We start from the raw sequence: 15,419 nt of genomic DNA, 5'->3' as shown, positions 1-15,419 counted from the left end.
CCAGTCCAATGTCACAAGGAGAATAGTCTGCAATACCTGGTTTGTCAGTGATTTCAAACACTCTTGGGAAAAAAACCCAAAACAACAACAACAACAACAAAAACCCAGGTGATATCAGGCATATCATTAGGGTTCCCAACAGTGGAGTATTTTAGTAATATTTGTCGAGGTATTTTAAAACACTGTAAAATGTGAATTCTGTTTTTAAAATTTTTAAGATTTAACCAATCCTCAGTATGACAGGCTTGTTTTATTTTTGGATTCAAACAAATTTTAAGTGGAGGGAGGGAAAATAAAATAAACCTTAACTACAAATGTTATGTAATTTGAACCAGACCCAGGTCATAGCAGTTTCTTTCTTTACCTGATTTTATATGACTATTTTATTATAGGTTTCCTTATACCCTGCAATGCACCTTTTGTACCTAGAACTAAAACTTTTTGCTGATAAGGGTATAATTTGTTAAGTATACTCTTTATGTCAGAGCCAATTTATGTCTTTAAATTAAATCTGTACTTCAAATTAAACTTTACTTATTGGCTGGGTAAAATGCCCAATGCTTCTCAAATAAAAACATAGTCAGATTTGAAGTAACTACTTTACATTTCGGCAAATATCTTTTATTGATTAACAAAAAATGTCAAGATCATGTTTGAAAATATTTTGTTATAATAAGTATAATGCCCTGATTATATTTCTTCAACTTACATGTCAGTATTAATAACATGTCCATATGTAAATGCATATTTTACTAAATATATGTCATATATCGATGCAAAATTATTAATTATTAATTTTGACTTTTCAGTTATTGAAACTGATTTTTATGGACTGGAAATTTTTGATTTGTCATCAAAAGAGAAGAACAATGATATCATTATCATTGATATATAAACAAATGCTATATTTTTAACTCATCACCATAAATGGTAGAAATATTTACTATTTGCAAAATATCTATTTTTTTCTCCCCATGTCTCTCTTTCAGTTAGATAGGTCTATGTCAGTAAGATCTGACCAGTGTGCTGTGAGAAAGTAGCATGTGTCACTTCCAGTTTTGAAGCATTTGAAACAAAGTGTATGATTCTCATTGTTTCATATTTGTTTTATTTTGGATCTAAAAATACATTTCTCCTGGTCCCCCCTGTGTGTTAGAAGGGGCTTCATGTTCCAGATGGCATACCTACATCTGCTGGTCCTCCTGAATTTGTATAGGAGAGTCCCTCAGCCAATTTGTTTTAGATATGTACAGTTGAGTGATAAAAAACAAAATATAGTATTTTATGAGATTTCAATGTAATAAAATCTAGCTCATCATAATACATGATGAAATTTCCTACATTGCATAGAGGGACATTATTTACAGTTAGAGCTACTATAGAGTCATACTGCATATGTGTAGAGTTGTGTTTGATGTTGGGTTTCCTGGCATTGTAATCTTGGAAATAAATACTTTGCTGTGTTTAGGGTCACATTCTGAGGATGGTGGTTGCTTAGTTAATGAACAAAAAGAAATCGCAACCAAGCTACCGATCCTTTGCAAATTTATTCAACCTGAAGATATAAGAGAGAAGTATACTTATATCTTCAGATTCTTAAACATGTTAACGAAGAGCGTCTAGCATCTCAGGGTCTAACCTTTTGAGAAAAGTACTCAGGATGAATGAAGTTGACACTAAACAAAATTCTGAACCAAGAGGTGGAGATAGTCCTTGTGGCATCAACTCTCAACTTCCACTCATTGCCAGCTAAGACCCTTCCTTTCCTCTGTTGCTTGAAGTGATTTGAGACAGCCTTCACAAGAGAGGCCTCATTGCCGTGTTCAACCAACTGCATTGTTCTTCTTTAAACCTTACAGCCAAAATTATTTTGGCTTCTTGTAACTCAGAGAATACTTCTTATTCCTGGTCCCTTGACATTTTTAAACAAAAGGACTATGTGATTGAGTTTATTATGTCATTAATCAGCTAATTTAAATTAAAAAATCAAAGCCACAGATGGATCTAATTACTTTAACATTGTACTAAAGTAAACCATTTGTAACATAGATAGAAGGCATCAGCTATTGCTTTACCTTTCAATAAAATTGAGAAAATTAGCGCTTAAATGTTAAAAAGGTCTATATTTAAAGATGTAATTATAAACATACATAGTCATAAACTAAATATTATAAGTAATGTGATAATACTTGATTATAATCTAAGTACAATGATATAACTTGGTTCATTTATAATATTAAGAAAAAATAATTACTTGAGCAGACATCTTAGTAAGGCTTAAATAGCCCTTGAAATATCTTTAGGTTCAAATAAAGGCAACTGTAAATCTGAATGTTAACATTATCCTTAGTTCATGTAATTTCTAATTAGAATTTGTTTCAATTAAAATGAACATCTTCATACTTAGTACCTAGGTCAGTAAGACCATTTCATAAAGTATTTGTGACAATATGGTATTTCAGTTTTCACTGAGCTATATTATATTACTGTCTATTCAAAATGAGTATTAATCAATGTCTTCCATTCTATACTTATAATGTATATTTTTTAAATTTGCCATTACATATTTGAAAGATAATGCTCTTCAGTCCTTAAGAGTTATATACTATATATATATATTATGTGCTATATATATACACACTATATACTATACATATTTATATAGTATGAATATATATTAATGTATAATATATAGAAGCTGTAGTTGTATTTAAAATAAATAGATGTGAAACAAAAGAAAATTATATCTAGTTGGACCAAACATAAACAGGTTATGATAAAATTTACAGACATTTATTCATGCACAAATATTAATCCAGAGCTAGAAACCAATTTCCTGTCTTCATATATATATATATATATATTTTTTTTTTTTTTTTTTTTGAGACAGAGTCTTGCTTTCTTGCCTAGGCTAGAGTGAGTGCCGTGGTGTCAGCCTAGCTCACAGCAACCTTAAACTCCTGGGCTCAAGCGATCCTCCTGCCTCAGCCTCCCGAGTAGCTGGGACTACAGGCACGAGCCACCATGCCTGGCTGATTTATATATATATATATATATTAGTTGGCCAATTAATTTCTTTCTATTTTTTTATGGTAGAGACGGGGTCTCGCTCAGGCTGGTTTTGAACTCCTGACCTTGAGCAATCCGCTCAGCCTCCCAGGGTGCTAGGATTACAGGCATGAGCCACCACGCCCGGCCTGTCTTCTTATATTTGAAGGAACACATACACACACCCATTGACACATAAATACATGAGTTTTTTACTATAACATATGAATTTCTGATAAACCTGTTATCTGGAATGATATGAAAAGAAGGGGGCTTAATGGAAAATAGGGTTGGAGCAAGCCACTATAATTATAGATAACTTAGTTATACAGCATTAATATACACATTATCAATCATATTAAAATCACTAGTGCAGTTTAAAATATCTTAAACTCCTAAAAAACAGAGGAACTTCTCAGTAAATGTATGACTTTACCTAAAAAATAAGTGGATGGGAGACAAGGAACTGTGATGTAAAAGTAATATGAAAAATTTAAGGCTGTTGAATTATGGAGACAAGGGCAAAGTACTCAAAGACTGGAGAGAGCCACGCAATAAATAAGTACGTTCAAAACGCAGCATGTGGATACACTCAGCAGGGAACACTGGGAGAAACACAGGCTCAACAGTTCTGTATTTCTCTGTGACTTGCTGAGCTGTGTGAGGCACTTTGTTTTCACTTGCTCTGCGTTGGTGGCACAAGAATTATTGTAGGAGGGAAAATCATGTATGGATCAATACAACTTCTGTGTTATACTGATCTAATTCCCCTGTTGATCAGTTGCATGCAGACTTCATTGTTTTGTGGAAATATGCATGGAATAAGTGAGAAGACAGTAGAAGGAAACTAATACATTGGACAGCTAATGGGTGTCAAGGTCATACTAGACCCGGCACCTACTCGATCTCATTTAAGGGGGGAATAGGATGTTTAATATAAAATGGATTCTTTAAGGATTTTAACCAAATGAGTCACACAAATTGTCAGGGAAGTTGCCTCAGAGGAGTTGGGAAATGAAGACTTTTAAATTGTTGATTAAAAAAAAGGTCAAGAAGGAGCTGAAAAAAAAGAAACCAAGTGTGGTTTGGAGTTCTTTCCACTAGCTTACTTTTTTGGTCTTTTAGCCTTTAAACATTTTCATGATAACTTCTGGGAAATCTCTATGTTAATTAGATCTACTCTCATTGCCAATAACATCAAACATAAAGGGAGTTTATTTAAGGATACAAGGAATCTCATGCAACCCAAGATCAGGAATACAGTCCAGCTTCAGGAAGATAAGAAAACCAAAGATTGAAAAGTGAGAGGGAACTTGAACCGTGGTCATTCTGTGCATCTTGTCTCTCAGTTGTTTCCTTCTGCTCATCTATTTCTTTCCCCTCTTTCTGTGGAGCCAGCTTTCTCTGCTTTGGCATACAAATGCATAAAATATTAACATAACTATACAGAGTTACAGAGCCTGGACATATTGTTGCAAACATCCTTTAATAGTATGTCTAAATTCTTTGATTGACCTGCCCTGGGTCAAATCAGAGTAGTTAACTGTGGTCAGATGGCAGGGATATGTTATACAAAAATGCCTACCAGAACCCCACCTTGCTGACCTTATCAATGAGAGGGGTGCCATCGGAATAGGGGAGCTAGGTAGTAACATTAACCATGTGTTATGTTCTGTATCCTGAGGCTTCCTAGAGATAGCAAACTACCTGCTCTTGAGTGCACTTTTCAAATGCAAATAAAGCAATCCAGAGCCCACATCCTTAACCAACTCCTTTGTGGAGCTCTCAACTCAGCGCCATTATCCACCTGCCCTAATCGTCCCAGGGCGAGGTACCAGAGACTAAGAGAAGCCTCTGTGCCTTAGAGCTTAAGGAAATGATTCAAACTGGGCAGTGGTAAATCTGCCTCTCACAGAAACCACAAGTTCTACATCGCCTTCTGCCTTCTTACCAACACTGGCGCTTCCCTGTGTAGCTGCCATGTTCCCCTCCATCTGGAACGTGTGAGTATAAAATATTATCTTTTCAATGGCAGCCATCTCCTAATCTATCGGCCTCACCAAACTTAGATAATAAGAAACCCTGTATTAAAACACAAGTCCATGATACATTCATTGAAAATTCTTAGAACATGGTATCATGCATTCAATGTATATATATATATTTGCTTTTGGAACCCTTTATTACAAATAAGAAAGGAGTTTGACAATAGAGTTATGTATTTTTAAAGTTACTCTATAATAAATAACTTTTCTAAGTATCCCTTATTATATACCTATCCCAGGTTGTTGATATTGCTGAATAGTTTTATGACTTCTTTTGAATCACAGTATTTTATCTGTTCATTATATTATTGATAGAAGAGTGAGGGCCTTAGATATTTCTAGAAATGTAGTAGGGAAGTTCTAAGAAGAGGTTTCCCTTTTCTCATAAGTTTCACATTGTCATTAAATGACTGAAAGGAATTGAGTATTGATAGTGACACTCAAACGAGTCTATTTTGGCTCTGAGAGTAGGGAGACTTTTCTAATCTTTTTATGGAAAAGGAAGCATCTCATTTATTATAGATGGTTTGCTATATATAAACTTTAGTCCTATGCCAAAATAGAGAACTTAAAAGAAAAAAAATATTTCAATACCTCCTACAAACAACTATTGAGGGATATTGTGCAGACTAGTTGATTATTCTAATAGATGGCTAGTCCAGTAGTCTAGGCAAAAAGTAATGCACTGCACTGGAGTGGCACAGTGGGAAGAGAGAGGGAGATGGGTGTGTGAGATACTCTGAGAGAGACGCTAATGCAGGATGGCTGATTGGCTATGGTCATTATGGCTTCCAGTGACAGGAACTAATAAGATGGGGAAAGAGACAAAGAATACATACTAGCTGTCTTCTAAAAACGTTTTCTTGATGGATGTTGTACATCAATTGATTCTACTTATACCTAATTAGCCAAAATTTAGTTGCATGGTCAAACCCAAAGAGAATCTAGGGCATGTGTTAATTCAAAACTAAGTTTTATTACTGGAGAAGGCAAAGGGAATGAATATCTGTGTAGAGAACTAATAGCCTATCACAATTTCCTAGAAGGTAATTTCTGAATTTAAGAATATGCAAAATTTCGCCGGGTGCGGTGGCTCACGCTGATAATCCTAGCACTCTGGGAGGCCGAGGTGGGAGGATTGCTTGAGCTCAGGAGCTTGAGGCCAGCCTGAGCAAGAACGAGATCCCATCTCTAATAAAAGTTAAAAAAAAAAATTCTCTGGGCATCGTGGTGCACACCTGTAGTTCCAGCTACTCAGGAGGCTGAGACAGGAGCATCCCTTCAGCCCAGGATTTTGAGGTTACTGTGAGCTAGGCTTACGCCACGACATTCTACTCAGGACAACAGAGTGAGACTCTGTCTCAAAAAAAAAAGAAAAAAACTATGCAAAATTATGAATTTAATATATATTGTCAATTAAGAATGTGTATGCAAATGTAAATTTCCACTTAACCCAGTATCTGCTGTGCTTCTCCACATGCTCTTTGCTGAGGTTGCTTATTGCTTGCTCTCTAAAGTCTTTGGGCATCTTTACCTATCTCTATAATTCAAAAATTTAGACCTTTCTTGTAATCTGCTTCCATCAAGAATTTTTTTGCCTTTTTAATGCAGGTAAAATAATTCATCAATTTCTTTAAACCCTCAACAACAATGGTTTATGCTAATGTTTTAGCAAGTAAATTTTTCCTGATCTAGTAGTTGAAATAATATGTCATTTTAATTTACATCTATGATTAATAATGAAGTTAATCCTTTTTTAACCTATATTCTTATTATTGGCCATTTATTTTTCTTCTTTTGAGAATTGCCCATTCATTTTCTTGCCAATAATTTCTATTGAGCTGTTTGCTTTCTTGTATTGATTTGGAAGTGCTCTTTCCTCATTATCTGTATTAACCCTCTTATAAGGTATAATGTAAGCTTGTTTTTCTTGCTTTTCCTTTTCTTTTCATATTGTTTCTAATACTTTCAATGAAAGTATTTTTATCCAGTTTATTTAATTTAGTAAAGGTTTTCCTTTATTGCTTTTGCCTTTGTCATTAGGCTTAAAAAACAACCTAAGATTAAATATATATTCTTCATGTTTTTCTGTTTCCCATCTTTAAATTTTAGTGTTTGTATTAGTTTGCTAGGGTAGTCATAACAAAATAGCATAGACATGGTGGCTACCACAGAAGTTATATTTTTCATAGTTCAGGAGACTAGAAGTCTAAGATCAAGGTATCATCAGGATTTAGTCTCTCCTGAGGCTCTTTTCCATGGCTTGCAGGTGACTGTCTTTTTGTCATGTCCTCACATGGTCTTTCCTCTGTGCATGTACACACCTGGCATCTCTCCCTTATCTTATAAGGCAAATAGTCATACTGGATTAGGGTCCCCCACTAAGGGCCTCAGTTTAATTTAATTACCCCCTTTAAATCCTTATCTCCAGATTCAATCACATGTATTAGAGCCCACCCATATAATCTCATTTAACCTGAATTTCCTATTTAAAGGTCTTATTTCCAAATATGATTCCATTTGAGTTACTGGGGAATGGGACTTCAACATATGACTTCTTGGGGAAGGGATACAATTCAACCTAGTTCAACCCATAACAGTGCTGTACTATTTATATTTAAAACTCTGTGAACCCTATTTTCATCACCATAATGACTTTGTCTAACTTCAATTATATTTTATACTTCTGAGTTTTTCTTTCTTCCCAAGTTCCCTACTAAAAAATATGCCATAAGGTTTTTGGCTTTTTTTGTCTTTGGTGTTTTGTTTTTTTTTTTTTTACTCTTTACAAAATGCTGGTGCATTTTACTTTCCTAGTCGTGTAATCTACATATTTTCTTTTTTAATCTATTGTACTTTGCACTGGAGGAACACCCTGGATTCATTTTAGGTGTTTATTTCTTAATGGTTAATTAGAATTATCTTAATTGTCCCACTCTGATAGAAACTAAAATGTGGAATTAGGTGATTATCCTGATTTTCAAGGACTCATAGGAATTCATTTGGCTAGATGATGCTTTCATTTTCTTAATTGCTTTAAATATAAGCATAGTCCAAAGTATTAAAAGCTTCTTTTAATCTATACTATGATTAAATGTATTCATTGAACTAATAAAAAAAAACACAGAAAATAAATGGAAATATTAAGAAAATAATAATTTTATCACTCATTTATTGATGTTTTTACTCTTCTTAATATATTTCTAGATCATCTTTAGTGTAAGTTATTTCATGCCTGGATGTACTTTTATGAGTTGAGTCACTGATTAAAGTTATCTCAGTATATACTAAATATCATAAATACATTAAAATGAAGTTGAGTGCAATACAGATTTTTGGGGACACTGGATACTATTTTGCAATAAGCTGGGGAATATCTAAAAGAGATTATAAGAGCACATAGTAAGTTCAATAAGTTTAACTGGAATCCCTCATCAAGGGGAAAACCATAGCCTCAGTGTTTAGATGATCTGAAAAATTCCAAATCTCAAGCTTTCCAGGAACCCAGAAAGCTTATTTTCAGAAATACACTCCTTGCTTAAGTTTATAAGCAAGGAGTGTATTATTGGTTCTCATTGGTTCTGATACTAATGTTACCCACAGCCCACCATGATAAATGTATTTCTCTGAAGAGGCACAAAATTATTTTCCTTTCTTTTTTCTTCTTCTTGAACTGTCTCTCCTCTCTCACTCTTCTTTCTTTTTCTAAAAAGATTTTTAAATAACGTTTACTTCCGATTGTGAAATGCATCAATGATTGTGGTTCTCAACCTTGGCTGCATATTAAAATATCTTGGGATGCTTAAAATACTGTTTCTGCTGAGGCCTCATGCTGGACCTATTAAATCATTCTCTCTGAGTGTGGGATGCAGGCACCCAAACTTTTTAAAGCTTCACATAATTCTAATGTGCACACAGTAATGTGACATTATACATAAAATGTTACATATAATAAATATATTACATTATATACACAAAAGAGCACTTTGAATGTACTTTGTATATTTTATTTCATTTTAGCAAAATCTTATAAGAACACTTAAAGAAACAAAGGGTCTAAGAGAGCAAGAAATCAAGTATCAAGAAGAAAAATACTAGAAAAGCTAATATTAATAAAACATTTATTAAATGCCAAACAGGTACTGAAAATTTCGCATAAATTAGCTCATTTAATGTTTATACAACATTATTATTCATATAGGAACTTCAACATTGCCATTTGTCAGATGAGGAATCTGAGGCATAGAAAGATTAATTAAATTTAACCAAATCATACAGTTGTGAAAGATTCTGTTCAGAGAGGTTTTAAGATTGTATTTAAAAACATTTAAAATTTCCTTTTGTAAAGCTAAACCATTTGTTAACAATTGTAAGGTAAAGAACATAAGGTAAAAATTATTTACCTTGAGTCCTGTTTCAGTAATGATCCTCAGTCCACAATAAACCTATTGAATTCTGAAGATCTTATTGAAATGCTATATGAAAAATATAGTAGAAATTACATTTTTATATATCTCACAAATATGAGCAAGTTCAATAGGAAGGGTCATTGCTAATATTAGACTTGTTTATATTCATTTTATGCAGGAAAACATAACTTGATCATTGTTTGACCCTGAAATTTGCACATAAATTGAAAATTATGTAACAGTGTTCTGCAGTAACCTTTCTGCATACATAATAGACAAGAAGTGCTAATTAAAAGGCCCATATCAGATTGTTCAGCATATCAAAATATCTTATCCTTCATTAAAGCCTATTACAGTTATCAAAATCAGAGAGGTTCTAAAATCTCTTAAGTTTAAGAAAATCATATCTTTCCTTAAATGTGGGATAGTTTTTCTTTTATTTCATGTATCATTGATTATTGTTGTAGCCCCTCTCCCCATTTCTAGAGGGGAGTCTCGATAGATGAATAATATTAATAGATGCAATTAATAGTTATTTTCTAGCACACCTACTAGAAGTTGATTGTATCTACTTTATGCAAATCATAGTCATTTTTGCTAAAGATTCTGGGATGATGGGTTGGAGAACTGAAAACAATTGTGGAATCCATCCTTGGGAACAATAAGCTTCAAGGACCCAATCATGGGGCCTTATGGAAATTTGCTCCCCTGACAACCCATTAGATGCCTGTGCCCCCTACACTTGGCATTTCTGTGTGCCTTGGTACAATAGTCAGTCCCCAATGGAATTGTCCTGTTGGCCTGTCTTTGATTAGTTGTCTATCTTTGTATCAATCAGCCATGTAGTGCCATATTGAGGCCCTGCATAATGACTGTCCCTCTGTGGGCTACACTGCTCCCCACTTGTCAAGGAGTCTGAATAGCTAAGAGAACATTCCCACTCAGAGCCCATGCTCCCTGTTCTAGATCTGGGATCTCGGGTTTCTCTGATTAAGCATCTCCACCTCCTTCACAGGCTTTTACAGGCCTTTTCCCCACCTCTGTCCTCTGACAGGTGAATTGCTCTGCTGGTATGCTTGCCCTAGGCTGGCAGGGTAGCCTTGTCTGTGTAGCAACCAGTAAATTATTTCATTAGCTGTGTTTATATAGATTATCAAAGTCACAGAATATAAGACATCTCAGAAATTATCTTGGTCAATGACAAGAATTATAACACAGTCTGTTTATCCTCTGAATGGTTTTCAGTAGTCAAGAGTTTTTTTTTTTTTTTTTTTACAATCATATTAAACTGCAAAATATTCTAAGAATCATTTTATACATTTTATATATTTTAAGTTAATTAAATGTAATACTTAGCATTAGTATAAATAGGATTTTAGAATATATTTTATGCTTAAAATAGCCACTTATTCTGTTTCAATAGTGAATGTATCTGAAGCATTTTGATCAAATTTAAGCACACTTCAGCAAAATATCACCCAAAGGTGCCTGAGCCCTATACTATTTATGGACTATATAATGATGAATGTAATATAATTCCTTCCTTTAAGGATTCTTCCTGGCTGGGTATGGTGGCTCACATCTATAATCCCAGGCAGAGGCATGAGAATTTCTTGAGGTCAGGAGTTCAAGACCAGATTGAGCAACCTGGTGAGACCCCCATCTCTACAAAATATGAAACATGAGCCAGGTGTGGTGGTGCACACCTGTAATCCCAGCTACTCAGGAGGCTGAGGCAGGAGAATCACTCATACCCAGGAGTTTAAGTTTGAAGTTGCAGTGAGCTATGATGATTCCACTGCACTCTAACCTGGGCAATAAGAGTAAGACCCTGTGTCAAAAAAAAGAAAAAAAAAGAATTCTTCAGTTTTTTCAGAAGGGGCATATTATATTTAGTCTGTCTCTTGCAAAGAAATCAAACAGAAAATGTATCATTGTATTGCATTTCAAAATCATGTCCTATAATTGACACTATCCAGAGCACCAGGAGAGCTGGTGAGTTATGGGATTGCACATTTGAGTAGGATAAATTGAGAGGACAAATTTCAGAGGACAATTGGATTTTGTTGATTAAGAGTAAAGACTGTTGAACAAAGCATGAATTCTGGCTTTGTAATTAAGTAGCTACATAAACTTAATAAAAGAAAAAATTCTAGCACCTGCTCATGAAGCTGTTTTGATAATCAAATAAGTTAATATGTGTAACATGCTTAAACAGAATGAGGCATGTAATGAATTCTCCATAATAGTTGGAGTCATCATCATCATCATCATCATCATCAGATGTGGATTGTATTAGGCTACTGTTATAACAATCCAGATTGAAACATTATATATCACAATTCAAGAAGTATATTTCTTATCCACATTGCAGTAGTTGTCAGGTGAACAGAATGGCAGGGCAGCTTTTCAAATGTTCTCTATTCAGGGATCCAGACCAATCTTCAATCCATGGCCTTCAAGGTCTGCCCTAGTGATCATGATTTTTCCATCAACCTTAGAGGGGAACATAAACTGGGAGAAATATGTGGACCTTTGGATGATAATCATCAGACATCTAATTAAGGGTTCTTTTAATGGAGTAGTAGAAATTGCAAAGACATGAGGAGTGAATGTAGACTTCTGAACCACTAAACCACTGACAATATTTCTTTATGCATAAAATCATAAAATGTTTCTTTATGCATAAAATCAGGTGTCAGGTCTGTCAGTTCTGGGTTTTGTTGGTGTTAGTTTTCTTATTATATCCTCTTCTTTCTAGGCCTCCTAAATACTTTCTTTTGTTAAAACTTCAAACCAGTGATTTGAAGTATGTATAGATTGGGGTTCAGCAATCTAGTGTCGTTAAATTATATGGAGAATTCATAAAGAAAAGGATATTTAAGATATGTCCATAAATACAAAATTACAGACAAAAATATGGGTTTCATGTCAGAAAAGAGAGCTTGGTATATATAATTTTCTTTCAAACAAATATAGAAACAGTTTAGAAAGTCATATTTTTATTTTAAAAATGAAATGGCAGTCTTTAGGATATATTCCCTTTAGCATGCACCATGTGTATTGCAAGTGAAATCATATTTTTAAAATATTTTTCCAAACTCTCACTGTATACCAATACATGGTCCAGTAACTCTGATAATACCACTGATAATTTTGACACAAACTAAACTTGCTGTCACCGAGATCACTAAGGTTACAGTCTCAGATGTGTTACTATCAATTGCCTGATATGTGTACTGACCTTCTTTAAACCTAACAGTTCTGCTAAACTTAAGATAGATTTAAATGATCATGGTAAGTGGAAAATATTGTTTGTTACTGTTATTTTCTGGACATTTGAAAATATTGATCACGTAATATCAGCAGTGCTGAGATTTCCTTTGATTTGCAAGCTTGTCCCTGATAATTCTTTCTAGAACAGGAGAGTACCACGAGAGATAGACAGTTCACCTGTGAAGAAAGGTTTGGGTGTGTGATCTTTTCAAAATATGTTTCCCTTTTATTATCCCAGGAAATGCAGTAAAATATTTAAGAGCTTGTATAAAGAAGGAAGAATCTTTTGTTTCTTCTACATTTTCTATAATATATTTAAATTACTTTTTTATATTTAAATTACATTTGAAATACAGTTTTTAAAATTCAGAGCTTGCCATTTACTTATCACATTAAATCAATCCTCATTCTGCATTTTGATAACCAAAATGTGTAGTTTCTCAGTTCTTTACACAACATACCTATGTTAACTGCTTTACCCTTGTTTACTGATAAATATTTTTGAGTCTTTCATAATGAAAATTATTTATTGTAGTCTAAGATTCTTCATGCTTTTTGTATATCTAGATCCTTATTTGGTTAAGAGTCTTCCTAGACATATTTCCAAATTTATCATATTCCCATGGGTCGTTCTCTGTTACTTAGAATTTCACTAATGTTTCCATATGTAGATAGCAGCATAGAAACCCCAATTGTTACTTTGCATTGATTGATTCCAAAACTGAATATGTTTTGCCAACTAAATGATATGGTCTTCAGGGAGTATACCCAATATGTTTTTGACTTTATGTGGTTAGCATATTCTGCATGAAAAATGAAGATGCTTAAAAACATGTGCCCATGTGAAATTCAGTCTGGAATCTCAGAGCATATTGAACATCATCACTTGAGGAAGATAGTAAAACAAGTGTTTGCCCATAAATATAATCTATGGAGTGATTATATCTAATTCAATGTAATGAACCCTGTGTACAAAACTATTCTAATCCAAATTAAAATTTATAAGGTCAAGCACTTCTTTTTAAATTCTGTTTCAATGTAGAATTAAAACCAATTTTCAATGCTTTCACTTTCATATTGATGACTATATTGAAATCCACACTAGATCAGTCCTATATATCCTCATTTTTACTGCATTAACTAGTCATTTCTTGTGGTTACATTATTTTGCTTCCTTCTTTCTAGAATCTTTCAATTTTTCATGCTTTAGTTTTAGGTCTCTACTTGTCAATCTTTTTATTTTTAGCTAAATAAATGTTTAGTCTAGTTTTTACATATGCCATATTCTGTTAGCCAGATTATCTTCAACTCTCTGTTATGAGCACCCATGTTCTTTACATTCTTAGATTAATTATGGAATTGTGAGATTATCTTTCGTTTCATGTATTTGTCAACCAGATAAATAGTTAATGTTTTTGTCATTTCAGTTGCATTAGAAAATAGAAAATGACTAAACACATGCAAGACAGCCTCCCATTAAAATGATCTACCTTTTCAATTTACCATATTTAGGTTTTAAAGAATATGTACTAGACTCTTATTTATTTGTGCACCTAATATACCATAGAAATTCTAGTCATTGCTTGGTTTACTCCAATTCACAGCATTGAATTGATTTCTCTTTGTCTCTTGCTATTCTGTATTGCTAAGAAAAATAAAACTTATTTAGATATGTCATTTATTTTAGACATGTTTATAAAAGAAAACTAAACCAATTATTTAGATTGAAGTCAAAGCACATTTTCCCTGTGGAGTAATTATACAGCTTTATATTCTATAGCTTGGAAAAATAAAATAATCTTGGATGCATAGACTTGCATACTAAACAGTGTCCACATACTGCTCTAGGGTTAACTGTAAATTCTCACTAGTATTAATTAAAATTATGTGGCAAAGTTACTCAACTACTCAATGAACATGACCTTTACATCTCAGTATTACTAACACCCATAGTTGAACTATTTGCTGCTGTCTTAGATGTTCTCTCTTTATTCTTTATATTTGTATAGACTAAATTTTACTGGTAAATTATTTCTGGAAATTATGCAGCTTTTAGCCACTGAATTATGAGGATGATCCAAAAATTATGGAAATGTACTTTTGGTCAAGTATGTAGAGTTCAACTCTTTTCACTAATGGAAATACTGCCTAATGTTCAGTAAGTTACCCTCATCTCAGATACATCAGCTCTGAACCTATAATAGCCTATGTAACAAAGGAATCACTGAACTTTATTTAATTCATTGAAGTTGATGAAAATTAGTTTTGAACCTTTAATGCAAGTCACTATGAATCTGTGAGGTATTACCATTTGACTACAGATCAGTTTAAATTATATTCAAATATATGAATTGCCTTGAAAGTTCGACATCAATTCACTTTTTTCTATGATGCCTTTTGATGAAACCATTATGCCTGCAGTTATTATAACCAGCATTTATTAAGCACTACCTGTATATTAGATGCTGTATTGAGCCCAAGGAGAGACTATGAAAACTTTTGCTTCTAAGGAGCTTGGAGTCTGGAGAGACAGACACGCATGCAAATAGTGCTTATATGAGATGCTACACATTGTAATATAGGAATAAAATGGTTCTTAGATGTCATGAAACAGGAGTGTCAAACCTGGGACAAAGAAGAC

At 33.5% G+C, this 15,419-nt stretch overlaps 1 protein-coding gene across 1 annotated transcript in view; it reads left to right on the top strand.

Annotated features, from left to right (window-relative positions):
- Positions 1 to 15,419, top strand: part of MALRD1 (MAM and LDL receptor class A domain containing 1) — a 491,205-nt gene that overhangs the window by 312,320 nt on the left and 163,466 nt on the right. The gene's annotated exons all lie outside the window — the stretch shown is intronic.

The sequence above is a fragment of the Microcebus murinus genome, chromosome 25 (genome assembly GCF_040939455.1).
Source record: "Microcebus murinus isolate Inina chromosome 25, M.murinus_Inina_mat1.0, whole genome shotgun sequence".
NCBI lineage: Eukaryota > Metazoa > Chordata > Mammalia > Primates > Cheirogaleidae > Microcebus > Microcebus murinus.
Note: the sequence above shows the minus strand (reverse complement) of the source record. Positions and strands in the feature narration are given on the sequence as shown.